Raw genomic sequence first — 19,569 nt, forward strand, 5'->3', positions numbered from 1 at the left:
GCCTCAACTTACCCTTCTTTCTTTTAAAAAAAATATATTAATTCAACTTATTTTCAAAATATATAACAATTAAACAGTCTAACAGTTTTCATCATTTTTTCCTCAACCCCAAATCCTCAAATAAAAATCCTCAAAATAATTTTATGATACGTGGCTCAGAAATTTCCTCAAGTCGTCAGTCATAGTAGCTAGATCAAGTATATAAAGATTCAAGTTTGACAGAGAAACACTGACGCGAAGGTCAATGCCCAAAGCCCGTAACGGCGACAAAGTAGCACCGACTCGAAAGTTGATGCCCAGAGCATGTAATTGTCCCGAAAGCCGACGCACAGAGCCCGTAATAATGGTGAACATCCAGAGCCTGTAATATAAGTCATAACTTCACCACAAATCATTAAAAACCTTAAAGATTCATTCTTAAAAGTAGGAGTACACGTTGCCCAAACTTTAAAATTTACACATGATGTATCAAAACTTTTTCTGCTCAAAATCTTTAAAATTTACACTTGCTGTCCAAAATCTTTAAATTTACATGTTTCCATCCATGGATAGATTGTCCAAAATTTTAAAATAATTACACCTCCACCCAAAAGCTTATGTCACCCATTTTGTTAAATGATACACATAAGCATAAATTTTTCTTTCTACATTTGAACAATTATGCACACTCCCTGTACATACATTCGAACATGGCTGGAATTTAACTGTTGAATTAACTCATTGGAAAATCGTAAATAGCATAGAGTTTACAATATAAGCATGAACCAATCAAATATGTAAAATGAATTCACCGATATGTAACGAACAAAATCGATTTGCTTTGGAAACTCGTAAATCACATCAATCTTTAACAAAAACATGAACCAAGAAATACATAATACGTATTCATCGATACGTCAAACGAATGGCAAAAACTTTTCTTGTTTTGGGAGCGTAGATGGCTAGAAAACGACACAGGAGACGAGAAGGTACCTCGGGCATTAATGTATCTATGAAATGGATCAGAAAATTCCTTCTTTTGAAACCTTAGGAGGCCGAAACCCCAGCCCCCACTCTCCTCTATTATAATAATAATAATAATAATAATAATAAAAGTGCTACTAGATTAATTAAAATTGATGGAAATTTTAGATTTAGGTGCTAAATAAAAAAATATAAAATCTTAAATAAAAAGAAAAAATTTAAAAAAAGATACTCCTTGTTCAATTTTTTTCCTCTCCCACAAGTTTGAAAAAGGTCATTTTATCTCAAGAATTTTTCTTGTAAATAAAATTTTTAACTCCTTCCATGTTCGAGTATTTTTTTCCGAAAACCATCTCGAAACTATCACGCCTGAAAAACCATGGTTAAAACACAAATTATTAAAAATAATACATCTACCTGCAGAATCTTATCAATTACAATGATGTTTTTTTCCCTATGTGTGTAAGTATATTTATTTACTAAGGCATTCATAGCAAGGGCTGTCCCTCCTCCTCAATTTTTAATTTTTTAAATAAATATATATTATATTATTTTCAAAAAAAAAAACCTAGCTAATTATTCGGCTTGCAATATTTTTCTGCAATTACTAACCAATATGAACCATTAAACCTACTATATCAAATTAAAAAGAACGATGTTTTTCTTAACAACTTAAAAAATAAAACTCAATCGATTATGGAATCAGATCTTTTCAAAAAATTAAAAAAAAATCTATATATATTACAATCAACGTAATTGTTAGGTGACAAAAAATACCAGTACAAAACATATATATTTTGTTTTAAAAATAACAATTCGATTTATCAAATTGAGTTTGAAATGGAGTGCTTACCAGTACATAGAATGAAATGATTTAGACAATTTTTCTTGGACTACGGAACTGAGTTGAGCCTACCATGAAATATAAATCATATGAAACTCATCCTTACATTGAGTATCATAATTGTATCCTTGGAAAAAGATGAAATCAAAGCCAAATATTCACACCTTAAGGGAATACATAAAAAGAAAAAATTTGCAATTATGAAAGAAAAGTTTCTTCCAAAAAAGAACTTTTGAAAAAAGAGATGTAAAGTAAGAGGGAGCAAAATAAATGAATGAAATCAAATTCCTACGGTAAAAAGGGGAATGTATGGAGTTGTAGGAAATCAGATGAAAAATCTGAACGTTCGCAAATTATTCCACCGTTGTTCATCCTACGTTTGTTTATCTTATACACTAGTAGAATTTCTTTGATTTACTTCGTATATTCAATGAAGTCATAAGTAGATAATTGTCGAAGTAGACGCATGCGAAGTAATAGGGTACCATTTTACTTCGCATTATAACCGAAGTCTTATCCAAGAAATTAGCGAAGTATTTGGCCGGTTCAATGAGGGAAAACCGGTTCGTAATTAGATCGATGTTTAAGTAAAACAACGTCTTTTACTTTATCGATTTCATAAAGTACAGTAATAATAGCTTATATAATTACTACAAAAAAATTGTAATTAGCGACGATTTAAAATTCATTGCTAATCATATTGGGACGGTTTTTAAAAAACTGTCGCTAATTAGCGACGGTGGAGATTAAACCGTCGCGCAGTAGCGACGGTTTTTGACATAAGCTGTGGAGGCCCGAAAATTCTTACTTGAAAATTTTGAGGAAAAGTAAAAAGTTTCTTTTTAAAGAACTTAAATTGCCTCATTCATAAAATCAAGTGATGAATCAAGTTCAATGTTTAAAAATATAGCAGCGGAAGAAAATAAAGTTTGCCAAAAATAACAATTTAAGAATATCCAACAACTGGTAAAAATGTTTGAGCATAAAATGACAAATGCTGAAACTGAGGTCCTCGGGTGCCACTACTGCCGACCCAAGCTGGCTCACTGGTCCCCGCCTTCGGCCCTGGCCTCATCTGTACCTACAACAATCAAGTCTAGTGAGCCTAAGGACTCAGCATGCAAATATCGTAGGTAACGAGTAAATCCTAAAGTAAAATTTGCATGGGATAAAATATCATGTCATGAGGCATACTGAAAATGACTTGCACTGAGCAATATAATACGTGCATGACTGAATTAAATATCATAGTAAAAATGTTTGATCCGTGGAGCCCTGTACTGAAATGACTGATAATAATTTTCTGTTGAGATTATGGTCTACTCCTGTGGCCCCTGCACTGAACTGAACTGATCGGTAACTGGCTACCGGGGAGTATCAAACTGAACTGAACTGACCGGTCACTGGCGACCGGGTGGTACCAAACTGAACTGATCGGTCACTGGCGACCGTGTAACATAATGCTCACATAATAATGAATTGACCACAAGCAATATCGCATAAATCTCAAAAAAATAAGTATTTTCTATTTTCATGCACGTAATATAATTAAATGACATAATGAAAATATCCTGTATATTTTACCAACTGGATTGGATCTCTCCCAGGCTCGCTGCAACCTAAATATGCCATGAAAAATATGCAATAGCTTATACTTGACCAAACTATGCAATTAAGTTTGAAAATGCGACAATTACGTCACGACTTCGTATTTAATCATGACTCTGAACCAACCCGAACCAACACTGAACCGACGTATAGTCATGATTAAAATACGCTTAAAATTATGAACTAATGCTCCTAAAATGATGAGGGTCGAAATCTAGGTGAAATGGAGGCCAAAACAAGAAACGCTCTTTCGAGAGTCAATTTGGCACATCGCACCGTAAATTCTCGTACGACCTCAAAAATGATCCGAATCACGAACGGTCAAAAACACGACCTTTCTAACTTGATGAGGCACTGTCCAGTCCAAGGCCATAGGCTAAAAGCCAACCAAGAGCTCAAACGAGCCTCCGAACCGTCACAGCAAGTTGCTGTCAAATTCCAACAGCAGCAACTTCGCTTGCATCGCGTTGTTTGCGAGACTTTTGGCCATTGGGGCTTGAACCACCGACCATAGCCTCTCAACAACATCCCAAGGAATAATTTGAACCATGGCTAAGGGCCCTAGGCCAGCCAAGATTTGCCTCATTCCAGCAACCAACCGAAAGTTCCTACCCGAGAACAAATTCTGCACGTCGGGCTCTTGTTCTTGTTTTGCTGTCACGGATCGTTCCAGTGGTCATTTGATTGACCATGACACGATCTAGACATCTAGGGGTATGGTATGAACCGTGGCTAAGGACCATAGGCCAACCAAGATCCATACCATTCCACAATACTCGAAGCACAAGTGCTGTCAAAAACTGAAGGGGCCGAGAGGGGAGGGGCTGTTCTTGCATTTGATTTAAAAACCGATTAACCATGGACCAAGCCACCAAAAGGGCAACTTAATCACGTCTTAGACATGCTAGGGAAGTGATCCAACCATGGCTATGGGCCTTGTGGCAGCCATGATCAGATCCATTTCCATTATGACAGCAAACTAAATTTTCGAACACAAATCTGCACCTATGGGGATCTTGCTGTGATTTCGGTTTTCCAGCAAGCATGGGGACTGAATGAATGGACCAACATGGTCCTAATGCATCCTATTACATGTCTAGGAGCCGCCTTGGGAGCCTGGAGTCGAAACATAGCCTGTAGCAACTGAAACAAGAGAAAACCGTGAAGAGCATCATGAAAGTCGAAAAATTATGCACATGCATTTCGAAAATGCTTGATGTAAATTTCGGTTTTCTTGTATAAAAATCATGTAAAAGTGATGTTTAAAATAATAGTAGGACTTGATTGAGGTTTGAAAGAAATCTAGACATGCCTTGGTTTTCGTTTGAATGAAAAAACGAAAGAATACGACGACTCGGCGCGGAGGAGGTGGAGCGCTTCTTTCCTTTTCTTTTCTCTCTTGTTCTAGGCTATGAGGGTCACGATTTTTAATCTGAAATGGCTGCTGTTTTCGGTGATGGAGGAGGGGATTAAGTGGTGGGGGAGTGAGGGGAGATCCCATAATAAAGGGATACAAAGGGGTGACCAAGTCTACCATTATTTGAATTTTGAAATGTTGATATCAAATGGCTTCTTGGATGGATCTAGAATGAGTGGCCGATTCCCTCATGCAAATCTAGACTAGGATAAAGCTTAATAATTAATTAATTAAGGTTGATTAATAATTAAAAGGTTAGCATGCTAAAATAACAAAGAATGGGTCAAAGGGTGAGTTGGCATATCAATGCTTAATCAATTAAGGGTGGCCGAATTTACACAATAAAAATGAACGGGAAATGTTGTTTAGTTGATAAATTTTAATACCTTAAGAGCCTTACCTATCCTTTAATTAATTTAGTGAACTAACCCCTTAATTAAGAAACTTAAATGAATTTATTTTATACTCACCTCAAGTAACTTAAATAATTCTTTGAACTTCCTTATTAACTTAAATCAACTTACTTGCTAGCTAAATTAAAGTCTGGAAATATTTATCGAATCTTAAATTCTATCTCAAAGCTCCAACTCCAGTCCGGCCTCACTGAAATAACTGAAAAAATAAAATTAAAACTACTGAAATGAAATAATTAACTTCAAAGAAAAGCATTTAAATATTCATGCAATGAAGTCAATTTAATTCAAAATATTAGAATTATGCATGGCTCGTACGTAGTCTAAATTACGGGTTCTACAATCCTTCCCCCCTTATAGAAATTTCGTCCTCGAAATTAGAACTCACCGAATAGTTCTGGGTACCGACTCCTCATTTCTGGCTCAGACTCCCATGTAGCTTCCTCCTCTGAATGATTGAGCCATTTGACTTTGTCTCGCTTAACCAACTTGTTCCGAAGTTTCTTCTCCTGACGGTCTAGGATCTGCACTGGTCTCTCCTCATAAGACAGGTTCGGGGTAAGCTGCAATGGCTCAAAGTTCAGCACATGCGAAGGATTCGCCATGTACTTTCTCAACATGGAGACGTGGAACACATTGTGTACTCCGGCCAGATTCGGCGGAAGAGCAACACGATAAGCTAGCGTCCCAGCTCTGTCAAGGATCTCAAAGGGTCCAATGAATCTCGGACTGAGCTTCCCTTTCTTCCCAAATCTCATTACACCCTTCATAGGTGCCACTTTCACAAAGACATGGTCGCCGACAGCAAACCCTAAATCTCTCCTCCGCTGATCGGCATAGCTCTTCTGTCGACTCTGAGTAGTCCTCATCCTATCACGGATCTTGACTACTACATCTGCCGCCTGCTGAACAATCTCTGGACCCAACTCTGCTCTCTCTCCTACTTCATCCCAATGAACAGGAGATCTGCACTTGCGGCCATACAGTGCTTCATACGGAGCCATACCAATAGAAGACTGGAAGCTGTTGTTATAGGTGAACTAAACCAATGGTAAGTTCGACTCCCAACTCCCGGAGAAATCAATGACGCAAGCACGGAGAAGATCCTCTAAGATCTGAATAACTCGCTCTGACTGCCCATCTGTCTGCGGATGGAAAGCTGTGCTAAACAGCAACTTCGTACCCATAGTCGAATGCAAACTCTTCCAAAACGAGGAAGTAAATCTGGGATCTCTGTCAGATACGATAGAAACTGGAATACCATGGAGTCGGACTATCTCTCGGATATACAGCTCTGCATACTGAACCATGGTGAAAGTCGTCTTAATAGGCAAGAAGTGCGCTGACTTGGTAAGACGATCTACAATCACCCAGATAGCATTCGATCCTCTGGCTGACCTCGGCAATCCGGTCACAAAGTCCATGGTAACATTCTCCCACTTCCACTCAGGAATGGGAAGAGGCATGAGCAAACCTGCTGGTCTCTGATGCTCCGCCTTCACTAACTGGCAAGTCAGACACTCAGATACAAAACGTCTGATGTCTCTCTTCATCCCTGGCCACCAATACAACAACTGCAGATCTTTGTACATCTTCGTACTCCCCGGGTGAATGGAGTACGGGGACATGTGGGCCTCTGATAGAATATCTGCTCGGATAGTATCACTGCTAGGAACCCACATCCTGTCTCGGTATCTCACTATACCGTCGCTGACTGTATACAAGTCACTGCCCTTGGCTTCATCCCTCAGCTTCCATTGTGCCAGCTGCTCATCTGCGGCCTGACCACTGCGAATACGGTCAATAAGAGAAGACTGAATCGTCAAAGTAGATAGACGGGGAACTCTATCTCGAGGATATGACTCTAGATCAAATTTCTGCATCTCAAGCTGAAGAGGTTTCTGAATCGTCAAATGAGCCATCACTGCGACTTTTCTGCTCAATGCATCTGCAACTACATTAGCTTTACCCGGGTGGTAGCTAATGTCACAATCGTAGTCTTTCACAAGCTCCAACCAACGCCTCTGACGCATGTTCAGCTCCTTCTGCGTAAAGAAATACTTGAGGCTCTTGTGGTCGGTAAAGATCTGGCACTTCTCTTCATACAGATAATGCCTCCAAATCTTCAAGGCAAAAACTACGGCGGCCAACTCTAGATCATGGGTAGGGTAGTTCTTCTCATGAGTCTTCAACTGTCTAGAAGCATAAGCTATCACCTTCCCATGCTGCATCAATACTGCGCCAAGACCGAGCTTCGAAGCATCGGTATACAGAACAAACTCACCGGACCCTGACGGCACGGCCAAAACTGGTGCTGAGATAAGAGCTTGCTTCAAAGTATCGAAGCTCTTCTGACACTCATCGCTCCAAACAAATTTCACATTCTTCTTGGTCAGTGCTGTGAGTGGAACTGCAATCGAAGAGAATCCCTTAATGAACTTCAGATAATATCCTGCTAAGCCAAGAAAACTGCGGATCTCTGATGCATTTTGCGGCACAACCCAATCTCTGACTGCTGCAACTTTCGCTGGGTCTACCTCAATACCACTGCTGGATACAATGTGGCCTAAGAACGCCACCTTCTCTAACCATAATTCGCATTTATTGAACTTTGCGAATAATTTGTGCTTTTGCAATGTCTGCAACACTCTGGCCAGATGCCTGCTGTGATCCTCCTGATTCTTGGAGTAGATGAGAATGTCGTCTATGAATACTATCACAAACTGGTCAAGATACAGCTGAAATACGCGATTCATGAGATCCATGAAGATCACTGGCGCATTCGTCAGACCGAACGGCATCACAAGGAACTCGTAATGGCCATAACGAGTCCTAAAAGCAGTCTTGGAAACATCAGCATCTCTCACCCTCAACTGGTGATAACCAGAGCGCAGATCAATCTTGGAGAAAATCGAAGCTCCCTTCAACTGGTCAAACAGGTCCTCAATCCTCGGAAGTGGGTATTTGTTCTTCACTGTAACCCTGTTCAACTCCCGATAGTCAATACAAAGTCTCATAGAGCCATCCTTCTTCTTAACAAACAAGACTGGCGCGCCCCAAGGTGAGAAGCTAGGGCGAATGAACTCCTTGTCCAGAAGTTCCTGTATCTGCTTCTTAAGCTCTGCCATCTCTGTCGGTGCTAGTCGGTACGGCGCTTTGGATATCGGAGCCGTACCTGGCATAAGCTCAATGGAAAACTCCACCTCTCTCTCGGGTGGCATACCAGAGACATCTTCGGGAAAAACGTCTAAGAAATCTCTGACAATCGGAACATCTGAGGCTGACTGGCTGGGTTCCTCGGGGACAGATAAAAAGGTCGCTAGAAATGCCTGACACCCTCTATGCATGAGCTTCGTGGCCTGAACATAAGGAATAATGCGCGGTAAAGGAAAGTACCTGTCTGGATCAAATAAGAACTGCTCCATTCCAGGCGGTCGGACAAGAACAGATCTCCGCTGGAAGTCTATCAACACTCTGTTCCTCAGTAGCCAGTCCATCCCTAGGATGATGTCAAATTCTGGAATCGGTAGCACAATCAGATCCGCATAAACAAGATTACCGTGCAGCTCAAGGTCTATATCTCGTATAACATTGGTAGCTGCCATCTCCTCGCCTGACGGCAACACTACTGAAAAGGCTGTATCTAGCCCAATGGTCTTGATCTTGAGAAAGTTTGCAAAGACCTCCGAAATAAACGAGTGAGTGGCCCCTGAATCTATCAAGGCCTTGGTAGCGGAACCAGATATAAAAATTCTCCCTGAAAGATCGGAACTCTAAGTTGAATCCAATAGCTACAAGAACTAAACTTATAGACATGCAAAGGTCAAAGTTCTTCTAACTTAAATCTCCAAAATACTACTGGGTAGAGCATGCAATCCTATCACAGTTCTAAGTTCAATCTTAATCCCTAGTCCCAAAACACGAAAATTCAAATAATAACTTAAAGCTTAAAAGTACCTGTCAACAACATAGTCTCCGGGTTTGTTTCCGTGGCATGGTGAGCAAAAACTCTGCCTTGGGTAGGCAGATTCCTCTGGGGGCACTGCAGCAACATGTGGTCTGGACTGCCACACTTAAAACATTTTCCTGAGCCAGACATACATGCTCCAGGATGGCGGCGTGAGCACTTGGGACAGACTGGGTGCTCATAAGTCCTCGGGGCTGGGCGTCCCCGCTGCTGCTGCTGCTGGCCTCTGTTTCTAGGCGGTCCGTGAAAAGGCCTCTTGTTCTGCTGCTGATGATGATGAGGAGGAGGGCGGTGTGGTCCCTGGACTGGGCGCTTGCCTTGGCGATCCCTCTCGATATCCCGCAGCTCCTGCTCTGCGGCTAGGGCTTTGGTGACAGCAATCTCATAAGTAGCAGGGTCAGACACCCTAACATCCCGGCGCAAGATCGGCCGTAGACCCACCAGAAAATGCATCAACTTGGCTTTGGCATCATTCGCTATCAGGGGCACAAAATGACAGCCCCTCTCGAACTTACGGATGAACTCCGTAACCGTCATATCTCCCTGTCTCAGGCTCATGAACTCAGTGGTCAACCTGGTGCGCACTTCCTCAGCAAAATATTTGGAGTAGAAAACCTCCGTGAAGCGTGTCCATGACAGTGTAGCCAAGGTCAGGGCTACTGACGCTCCTTCCCACCATAAGCGGGCATCTCCACTGAATAGATAGGTGGCACAACGGACTCTGTCTGCATCTCCCAGCTCCATGAACTCGAAGATAACCTCGAGGGATTTGATCCATCCCTCGGCAATCATGGGGTCAGACGTCCCAGAAAACTCCTTCGAGCGCATCTTCATAAACCTCTCATAAACAGCCTCGGGCCCTGTCGGCCTGGCTGCGGCTGCGGCTGCGGCTGCGGCATTGTTCCCCGCAAATTGTGCGAAGAATTGTGTCATCCCAGCTAGCATCTAGGCACTCATGTCAGGTGGGGGCGGTGGTGGAGGTGGAGGAGGAGGAGGAGGTGTCTGCCTCTCTTGTCTCTGATCGTCATCGTCCTCGCGACGGTGCTCGCCACTACCTCTCGGGCGTCCTACTTGACGTCTAGGGGGCATACTGTTCCAAACATAACCCATACGTAACTAACATGCATAATTCCATAATTTATTTTAAATGAACACTGAAATACTGAAAATCTGATCGAAACTATTTCATGGCAGCATGCTGTCAAAATAATTCATGCTTTAAATAAAATGCTGAACTGTAAAACTTACAGACCGAAGGCGTGGCTTCGTGAGCTTCTCGTGGTCAGTAGTAGTGTAACCCTATACAGAACCACCGCTCTGATACCAACTGTGGAGGCCCGAAAATTCTTACTTGAAAATTTTAAGGAAAAGTAAAAAGTTTCTTTTTAAAGAACTTAAATTGCCTCATTAATAAAATCAACTGATGAATCAAGTTCAATGTTTAAAAATATAGCAGCGGAAGAAAATAAAGTTTGCCAAAAATAACATTTTAAGAATATCCAACAACTGGTAAAAATGTTTGAGCATAAAATTACAAGTGCTGAAACTGAGGTCCTCGGGTGCCACTACTGCCGACCCAAGCTGGCTCACTGGTCCCCGCCCTCGGCCCTGGCCTCATCAGTACCTACAACAATCAAGTCTAGTGAGCCTAAAGACTCAGCATGCAAATATCGTAGGTAACGAGTAAATACTAAAGTAAAATTTGCATGGGATAAAATATCATGTCATGAGGCATACTGAAAATGACTTGCACTGAGCAATATAATACGTGCATGACTGAATTAAATATCATATTAAAAATGTTTGCTCCGTGGAGTCCTGTACTGAAATGACTGATAATAATTTTCTGTTGAGATTATGGTCTACGCCTGTGGCCCCTGCACTGAACTGAACTGATCGGTAACTGGCTACCGGGGAGTATCAAACTGAACTGAACTGACCGGTCACTGGCGACCGGGTGGTACCAAACTGAACTGATCGGTCACTGGCGACCGTGTAACATAATGCTCCCATAATAGTGAATTAACAACAAGAAATTTCGCATAAATCTCAAAAAAATAAGTATTTTCTATTTTCATGCACGTAATATAATTAAATGGCATAATGAAAATATCCTGTATATTTTACCAACTGAATTGGATCGCTCCCAGGCTCGCTGCAACCTAAATATGCCATGAAAAATATGCAATAGCTTATACTTGACCAAACTATGCAATTAAGTTTGAAAATGCGACAATTACGTCTAACGACTTCGTATTTAATCATGACTCCGAACCAACCCGAACCAAAACTGAACTGACATATAGTCATGATTAAAATATGCTTAAAATTATGAACTAATGCTCCTAAAATGATGAGGGTCGAAATCTAGGTGAAATGGAGGCCAAAACAAGAAACGCTCTTTCGAGAGTCAATTTGGCACATCGCACCGTAAATTCTCGTACGACCTCAAAAATGATCCGAATCACGAACGGTCAAAAACACAACCTTCCTAACTTGATGAGGCACTGTCCAGTCCAAGTCCAAAGGCTAAAATCCAACCAAGAACTCAAACAAGCCTCCGAACCGTCACAGCAAGTTGCTGTCAAATTCCAACAGCAGCAACTTCGCTTGCATCGCGTTGTTTGCGAGACTTTTGGCCATTGGGGCTTGAACCACCGACCATAGCCTCTCAACAACATCCCAAGGAATGATTTGAACCATGGCTAAGGGCCCTAGGCCAGCCAAGATTCGCCTCATTCCAGCAACCAACCGAAAGTTCCTACCCGAGAACAAATTCTGCACGTCGGGCTCTTGTTCTTGTTTTGCTGTCACGGATCGTTCCAGTGGTCATTGGATTGATCATGACACGATCTAGACATCTAGGGGCATGGTATGAACCGTGGCTAAGGGCCATAGGCAAACCAAGATCCATACCATTCCACAAAACTCGAAGCACAAGTGCTGTCAAAAACCGAAGGGGCCGAGAGGGGAGGGGCTGTTCTTGCATTTGATTTAAAAACCGATTAACCATGGACCAAGCCACCAAAAGGGCAACTTAATCACGTCTTAGACATGCTAGGGAAGTGATCCAACCATGTCTATGGGCCTTGTGGCAGCCATGATCAGATCCATTTCCATTATGACAGCAAACTAAATTTTCGAACACAAATCTGCACCTATGGGGAGCTTGCTGTGATTTCGGTTTTCCAGCAAGCATGGGGACTGAATGAATGGACCAACATGGTCCTAATGCATCCTATTACATGTCTAGGAGCCACCTTGGGAGCCTGGAGTCGAACCATAACTTGTTGCAACTGAAACAAGAGAAAACCGTGAAGAGCATCATGAAAGTCGAAAAATTCTGCACATGCATTTCGAAAATGCTTGATGTAAATTTCAGTTTTCTTGTATAAAAATCATGTAAAAGTGATGTTTAAAATAATAGTAGGACTTTATTGAGGTTTGAAAGAAATCTAGACATGCCTTGGTTTTCGTTTGAATGAAAAAACGAAAGAATACGACGACTCAGCGCGGAGGAGGTGGAGCGCTTCTTTCCTTTTCTTTTCTCTCTTGTTCTAGGCTATGAGGGTCACGATTTTTAATCTGAAATGGCTGCTGTTTTCGGTGATGGAGGAGGGGATTAAGTGGTTGGGGGAGTGAGGGGAGATCCCATAATAAAGGGATACAAAGGGGTGACCAAGTCTACCATTATTTGAATTTTGAAATGTTGATATCAAATGGCTTCTTGGATGGATCTAGAATGAGTGGCCGATTCCCTCATGCAAATCTAGACTAGGATAAAGCTTAATAATTAATTAATTAAGGTTGATTAATAATTAAAAGGTTAGCATGCTAAAATAACAAAGAATGGGTCAAAGGGTGAGTTGGCATATCAATGCTTAATCAATTAAGGGTGGCCGAATTTACACAATAAAAATGAAGGGGAAATGTTGTTTAGTTGATAAATTTTAATACCTTAAGAGCCTTACATATCCCTTAATTAATTTAGTGAACTAACCCCTTAATTAAGAAACTTAAATGAATTTATTTTCTACTCACCTCAAGTAACTTAAATAATTACTTGAACTTCCTTATTAACTTAAATCAACTTACTTGCTAGCTAAATTAAAGTCTGGAAATATTTATCGAATCTTAAATTCTATCTCAAAGCTCCAACTCTAGTCCGGCCTCACTGAAATAACTGAAAAAATAAAATTAAAACTACTGAAATGAAATAATTAACTTCAAAGAAAAGCATTTAAATATTCATGCAATGAAGTCAATTTAATTCAAAATATTAGAATTATGCAAGGCTCGTACGTAGTCTAAATTACGGGTTCTACATAAGCCGTCGAATATCGGAACCCGTCGCTAATTAGCGACGGAATATTTAAAAACCGTTCCGTCGCAACTTTTATTTACATATAAAAAAAATTTGTTTTATAATTTAATAAAAAAATTTGTTTTATAATTATTTGTAGATACATGCTAACAAAATTCATGATTCCAACATTAAGAAATTTACTAAAGATTAAAAGCTAAATAAACTTACCGCAAATCAAAACTAAAATCGCCTAAAGAGAAATTTATATCACATATGTAAAGTGGTGTGGAGGGAAATTGACGGAATGGGATATATTTATAGAGAATTTGCGACGGTGTTTAATAAAAATGTCGCTATTAGCGACGGTGTATTGAAATAGTCGCTAATTTTAGCAACAAATTTATTGAAACCGTCGCAATTAGCGACAGTTTTATTAAAACTGTCGCAATTAGCGACGATGTATTGAAACAGTCGCTAATTTTAGCGACACGTTTATTGAAACCGTCGCTAATTATATCGACGTTGCAATAAAATGACGCTAAATATAGCGACGGTTTTTTGAAATAGTCGCTATATTTAGCGACGGATTTATTAAAAGCGTCGCTAAGTGCGACGATTTTAATGAGGTTTATACCTAATTAGCGATGATATTATTAAAACCGTCGCAATTTTTTAAACGGCGACGGTTTCAGCAAAAATCGTCGCAAAATTTTGTGCTTTTTAACTATCACCTAATTTTTTTTGTAGTGATAACTTCATTGTTTACATTGATTGATGAAGTAAATGTTTTGTATAACTTCACAGGTTTTGTATTTTGGTGAAGTATTAATTGATGCGAACGACTTCATTGTTATGAAACTATAATGAAGTAATTATATTCTATAACTTCGCCATAATTTTTATTTGTTGAAGTATTTGCTATTTTGTTACTTCATAATGTACATTTATTGACTAAGTAGTCGATTTGAAATACTTGATTTTTTTTTATTATAGTGAAGTAATTAATAAAGAATTACTTCACAATTATTGAGTTGTACGTATTAAAAGTTAACTATCGGTTTATCTTTTACAAAGTAATTAAAGAAAATTAAAATTTAAGTATGGTTCATTTTTTTACTTCACTAAATATAAATTTTAATTTTTTTAAACTTTTTACTTCATCAAAACTATACTGTCGAAGTAAAATGTTACAAAAAATTAGAAGTGAAGCCCGTGTTTTTTTAAATGTTGAAGCCAAATATTCACACCTTAAGGGAGTACATAAAAGAAAAAAATTGCAATTATGAAAGAAAAGTTTCTTGCAAAAAAGAAATTTTGAAAAAAGAGATGTAAAGTGAGAGTGAGCCAAATAAATGAATGAAATCATATTCCTACGCTAAAAATTAGAATGTATGAAGTTGTAGGAAATCAGATGAAAAATCTGAACGTTCGCAAATTAATCCACAGTTGTACATCCTACGTTTGTTTATTTTATATTGCCTTTGATAACTCCCACTAGAGATGTAGTTTACACCTGAGAAGTCCTAATGATTTGTGTTTGCTGGTTATTAACTAGTGGAAAAGGGGTGTATAAAAGGGAGACTTGCACCAACATGTCAATTGAATTACCTGCAATTTTAGAGAATGAATCTATTTGAAATACACTCTACTAGACACAACATAGTACATACACACCTTCACGTTCAATGAAAAATGTAGTGGGTAAATTTTAAAGGATGTATGATAACTGATGTTATATTTTTATTGATGGGAACTATGTCAAAGATTCGATGTGGCATGAATATATATATGAACCATGAGATCGTCATTAAACTAGTTTTGATTTTAGTTTTCAATTTTTTGTTTGTCTTGTAGCCTACTTTGCTTGAGGGCGAGCAAAAAATTAGTATGAGGATGTTGATAATGGTCGTTTTTGCATATTTTATTATGTCATTTTTAATCCATTATCGCATAAGTTTAGGATATCGAGTCTAACTTTGTATCTGTTATAGTCATAATTTATGCATATTGTTTGCCCCTCACATGTTTTGCTTGATTTGTAGGTGGACTTGCAAAAAAAACGTAATTATTGTCAAAATTACGAGCAGGGTGCGCGCAAGAGAGAGATCTGTGATGACCTCACGCTAGGGCCGGTGTTTTTACCCACCCCAGCGCGCCTCGCTCGTGCTCAGGCAGATGATTTCGCCCGTCCCAGCGCGCTTGACTGGAAAAAAGGCGAGCAGGTCATGTTAGGATGGATGTTTTCATCAGCCCCAGCGCGACGCAATATAGAAACAATAGCTGGACGATTTATTTCCTTATATGGTGGATTTTTGGACCGAAATAAATGATAGCAGCCCAAATACACATTTTGGGGGGGGTGGATTTTGAATATTCAGCAAAAAGGCACACCAGAAGGGAGCCGAAACAAAGAGACATAGGAAAGCAAGAGAACTCAACAGAAGAACAAGAACTTAATAAGCGTTTTTCTTCTTTTCTCTTTTCTTTAGTTGGGATTAGGGGATCCTATCCCCAAATATTTATGTTGTGAATTTTTTTCAAGACTGAATTTGGTTTAAGTATACTTGATTATGTTATTGATGTTTCTTGTAACTTTGAAGTATGATCAACTTCGAAGAGATTTTATGTGTTATAATTAATACCGAGTGGAGATTTTATAACATGTTATAATAACATAATTCATGGATCTACAACTTGCATAGACATATGAGGTTGGATACATGTTGATATTCATAGTCTAATGGGTCGAAAGCTAGAGGTTCCACGGTTCGTTAATGCGATTGCAATTGTTAAATAACACAATGACACTTTGTTACTATATTTTTTTAATTAGATTAATATAGCTCGATATAGTATATTGATAGACTAAGGAATTCTGTCAAAGACATGACTTAATAATTGAAATTCAATAATTAGAAAAGATTCACGGGTAGGTGAACCAATATAATAACAATGGTTTGTTTATTAATTTGATTTATATTATTTATATTGTGTTAGTAAATTATTTTATTTGACTTTCAATTTAATTTATTAATTAATCCAATTTTCATTTTAGTTAACTAAATAATTGTGTTTAAGTTAAATTTGTCTTATCAATCTTTGTAAGAACGATATTCGTACTTCATACACTATATTATAATTTGAATTGTGTACTTGTAATTCATTCGAGAATAAACTTTTACGTTATTTTCATTAGGGATTTATTGTGCAATAAAAGCTTGATCAACATTCACTTGGTATTTTGAGCTATTTCCGCAATTAGTATTATAGTAGCTCATTTTACTTAGTTCGATTGGAATATTAACTTGAGTTGTTAAAACAGTTTAAGTTTTTCATTATTTGTCATATTTGCTTAACAGTTTATTCATCTCCCTCTAAACTATTACTTTCGAACCTATCAAGTGGTATCAGAGCGGTTTATCCTGATATCTGAATATTTTATATATTTTGATGGTTTCTTTAAAAAAATCTCTATGTTTTCTAATGAAGAATATGATGACTTAAAAATTCTAATGCATGCACATATATCAGCTCAAGATAATGGCATGTGATATGTCATCACAGATGGATCGATGAAAATAATTAAAGCAAACACATTTTTTGTTGTAACAGAAGGTGTTCCTCAAATGGTAGAAAAACCAAGGATGAAATGGACTGCGGAAGATAATCTAGGCAACGTGGTCTAATATATCTTTTATAAAACATTAGATAAAAATTTGTTTACTAAAATTAATACCAAATAAATCTAGGAAAAACTAACTCAATTTTGTGAAGGAAATGAATAAACTGAGAAGAATAAGCTGATGGTGGCTATTCAAAAGTTCGATATTATCAAGATGAAGGCTGGAGAGAAGATGAATGAATTTGATGAAAGATTTAGCAGTATATTAATCGAGCTGGCAGCTCTTGGAAAGGAGTACAATAATCGTAAAGTTGTATTGAAGGTCATGAGAGCCTACAAAGATAATGGGATGTGAAGACCATTGCCATGCAAGAATCAAAAGACATGAACACGATCTAGTTGCATGATCACTTTGTTGATCTGAAGGCTTATGAGTTCGAACAAGGAACCAAAAATGAAGAACCATAAACAGAAATCCAACAAAAGTGTTTGTGGTAGCAGAAAAATGTCTATCAAAGTATGTTGAACAACTTAGCAACGATGACACGCCACCGTTTGTAAATAAATTTCGAAAATTTATGAGGAAAAATCACATTAATTAACTTTCAAAATTCCTATAAAAAAAATAATGACAAAAAAAAACCAAATAAAACTCTTCTGATTAAGCTTGTTTTAACTGTGGCAGAATAGACCAATTCATTTATGAATGTACCAAACCAAAGAAGGATGAAAAGAAATCATCTGAAAGGAGAAGGAAAACAGATGAGAAGAAATCCTTCAAGAAGAAGAGAGAGTAAAAGGGGTTAATAGCTGAAGAGAGTAAGATCAAATGGGTTGAGTCAGACACAGAGACCATCAGCTTAGAAGATGCATCTAGTGAGACTGATTAGGAGTTAGTCAAGTGCCTAATTGCAAATGACGACCTGGAATCCAAAAATGATGGGGTATTTGACTTTGGCTCAGATGAGTTTTTACGAGATGACTTAATCACTGCACTAAATTAAATTGTCATGGAGTACAAAACACTTTAGCAGACATTTGATGAAGTCAAAGTAGAAAAAACGTGTCTGATAGACAACTCTGGCAGCTCACAATTTAATGAGTTAGATAGTCTTAAGACCAAAGTTACTATGCTAACGACTGAAAATGAAAACATGCAATCTAAAGTCCAAGTAATAATGACTGAAAATGAAATGTTGAACAATTTGGTCAACACTTAGACAAAGTATTTTGTTTCACTTGAAAACCTGGAAGAAAGGAAAAAACAAGCTGGTGACGGATCGGGCTAAGGCTTTGATAGTAATGATTGCAGTACTTCTGAAACAAATACTCAGTTGTGTCTAGAGAAAGGCAAATCTAAACTCATAGATTTTTCAGATCCAACACAATATATGAATAGTTAGAGCCAGAAATTCAAGTTAGTCAATATGTATATAAGAAGAACAAATGAATGTATCGAGGGCTTGGGTATTTAGAAACTGAGAGTTCTAAGTCAAGTTGGCTAAAAACATACTAAACAAGAATGGATATGATTCTCATTCAAAATCAAGTTGATCTCATAAGAGACATATTAGACAAAACTCCATGAAGGTTAAAGCATAACCATTACTACAATTTCAAACCAGTTCAGAAGAGATATAGGTTTTCTTATCCAAAGGAAAGACCTAAACATAGTCTTGTTAAACATTCACTACACAACACCAATAAGATTTCAGCACAATCACACACTCTATTAGAGACACACAATGGAAAATATGTTCGCATAATTCAAGTATTTGTCCCGAAAAGACTAATTCGATCTGTACCCCGATGAGATATGAGTACCAAAATTTATTATGATCTGTGATTTCAAGTAAATCAGACTGAGCTGTTAAAGAAGTACACTTGGTATTTAGACAGTGGATGCTCAAGGCGTGTGACAGGAAATGCAAAAATACTATATGAAATCATTGATTATCAAGGTCCCAACATCACTTTTAGAGATGATTCAAATGATAAAATTGTGGGTAAATGTAAGATTATCCATTATAACATTGTTACTAATCACATAATTTTCATTGAAAACATATGTTATAATTTAATTAGCGTATGTTAGTTATGTGATAATGGATATATAGTGAAATTTTACAAACACACTTGCACTGTCGAGAATACAAATGGTAAAATCATGCTGATAGGTAAAAGAACTTGTAATACATATAAAATAGACTGGTATGTTGAACAACCATCTGATCCAACATGATTTATTATTGTTAATACTAATAAGAATTGGTTATGACACAAAAGGTTAAATCATTTAAGGTTTAAGACCCTCGCTAATTTGAGTAAGAACATCTTAATATCTGGACTGTCGAAGATTGATTTATCAAAGGACAAGATATGTTTAGCATGTCATATGGGAAAGCAAGTCAGATCAACCTTCAAAAGCA

This window comes from Primulina tabacum, chromosome 10 (assembly GCF_025594145.1).
Source record: "Primulina tabacum isolate GXHZ01 chromosome 10, ASM2559414v2, whole genome shotgun sequence".
NCBI lineage: Eukaryota > Viridiplantae > Streptophyta > Magnoliopsida > Lamiales > Gesneriaceae > Primulina > Primulina tabacum.